General features: G+C 31.6%; 1 long non-coding RNA gene across 1 annotated transcript; it reads left to right on the top strand.

Moving 5' to 3' along the window:
- Positions 1–982, top strand: LOC140966514 (uncharacterized). Its single transcript, XR_012173383.1, has 3 exons — positions 1–36; positions 155–241; positions 496–982. It is a non-coding gene; the product is annotated as an uncharacterized lncRNA (long non-coding RNA).
- Positions 983–2,098: the final 1,116 nt, after the last annotated feature.

The raw sequence follows: 2,098 nt of genomic DNA, 5'->3' as shown, positions 1-2,098 counted from the left end.
CTCGAGGATTCTGACATTGTATCCAGTCGTTTTCAGGTAATTTTCATAACCTGGTCTTTGTTGCTTGATTATCAGTATTTTTTGTTAGTGAATTATTTGACTTTTTCCTGGATGATAAATCAAGACTAATAAGTTTTGTTTTTCTCTCTTCCAGAGGAGAGACATTTATGGCGCTTGGGAGCAGTACCTGGGGTTAGAGCACTCAGATACTTCTCCTAAAAGGACTTACGCTGCAAGCCAGGTAATTTCGTCGGACTGCTATAGCTGACAGATTTTATACGATTGTCGCTTACCTTTTGTTTTATTATGATTGTGTTTCAAGGCTATAGACAAAACTATAGAGAAACTTCGTGTGTTCGTTAATGAACTATCTTTTTGAGTTTTGAACTAATTCAACGTTTTCCCGTTGTGATATCGACATATCGTTAAACTGATAATATTACCCAGATTATGATATGAAGCTGATATAATATTTTACCCTTGTGACCATCACAGAGCCGCCATACATTGGAGAAACCTGTGAAAATATACAATTAAGTGGGAAATGCACCTGAAAATATGCTTACTTCGATACTGAAACAAGAAAGCGAAAATCTTGAAGTGTGGATATTCAATGGAGGAAACAAGCAGAAAGATGCATGATGCTTGTTCCTTCTTTTCATCTCCAAGGGATCATTGGTTCTTTTCAGTATTATCTTGTTTCTGAACAGGAATTGGATGAAGGGCTTAAGGCTTAGATGTACTTTTATTTTTTGGTGGTGGGTAGATATTATGGTGCTTCGTTATTAGATTTTGATTGATGGGGTTGTATAGTAGTTATAGGTAGGCCTCCATTAAGTGCTTTTTTCCTTTCGTCAGAGTTTTAAATCTTTTTGTTTTGATTGTATTTCATGTTTTTATAGAGGACGGTATCGGTATATGTACAAGAGACAGTTAATGTTGCAAATAGAGAGAATACAAAAATTAGACCCTTTAATGCTTAGTATATCTCCACTCTCATATTTATATAATCGATATCCACTTTCCCTGGTGAGACTCGGAAGGTATTTCTACAGTGGCCTTTTGATACCATTAAGGCACGAGCAATGTTTCAAGAGATATCCAGGTGGTGGACAAATCGTGTTGTGTTCCACAAATTTGGTTGGGATTTTGAGAGATTTACTCTCTAGACCATTAAATTAAACTCCATGAGCTAGCTCCTAAATTGATGAGTTCGATTTGCACGAGAAGATATTTGATTTGTGAATGAAATTCAAATTATAATTATTTTTAATGCATTCGAAATCTATCATAACAGCTATCGCAATTGCATAACTTGATATAAAGTGGATTTGAAAATCACATTAATTTTGTTCAAATATGAAACCAATAGATTTGAAAGTCAGTACAAACTAAAATCTATGGGACTTTTTGCTCTAAAGATAACATAATGATTGCTACGTAATCATGGCTCGTTTAGCGCTTGATTTTACGAAAGCCTGATTTGATTCGAGCATTGTATTTAATTGAAAGCATGAGAATTACACGCGAAACTCATTCTGCATGTAGTATTTCCCACATAATTTATCGTGTTTGATAGATGTAACTAATTATTCACAATATTTTGTAACATCTGATAAGTGTGCTTTATTTTCACTAGCAATAGCATTACCTACACGTGATACACATGTATAATTTAATATATTGTTTAATTGTTAATTTTATATTTAAAAAAGATTTTTCTCAAATATTTGATTTGCTTATGGTTTTTTTACATCTAAAATAACATTCATATACATATAAAAGTAAAATTTAGTTATCTATCTATAATAGTTTGTTGGAAAAAATATGAAAAAGTTGATGAGAAATTCTTGTAATTAATAAATATATATAATTTTGATACACTAATAGATTCAACTATTATCTATATTCTATTATTAAGTGTGAGACTGTTAGAATAACTCCCTTAGAAGAGACCAAAATATTTAATTTCATAATTACCCTTGTTACCCTACTAAAAACCTCCTCAAGTTACTCCATATTTTACATAGAAAAAAATATAAACAAAACTTCCTTTTTAAATCGAACAACTCTTATAAATTGAAAATAATTTCGTGTT

Source organism: Primulina huaijiensis, unplaced genomic scaffold, assembly GCF_012295235.1.
Source record: "Primulina huaijiensis isolate GDHJ02 unplaced genomic scaffold, ASM1229523v2 scaffold206888, whole genome shotgun sequence".
NCBI lineage: Eukaryota > Viridiplantae > Streptophyta > Magnoliopsida > Lamiales > Gesneriaceae > Primulina > Primulina huaijiensis.
This window is presented reverse-complemented; position numbering and strand designations above follow the sequence as displayed.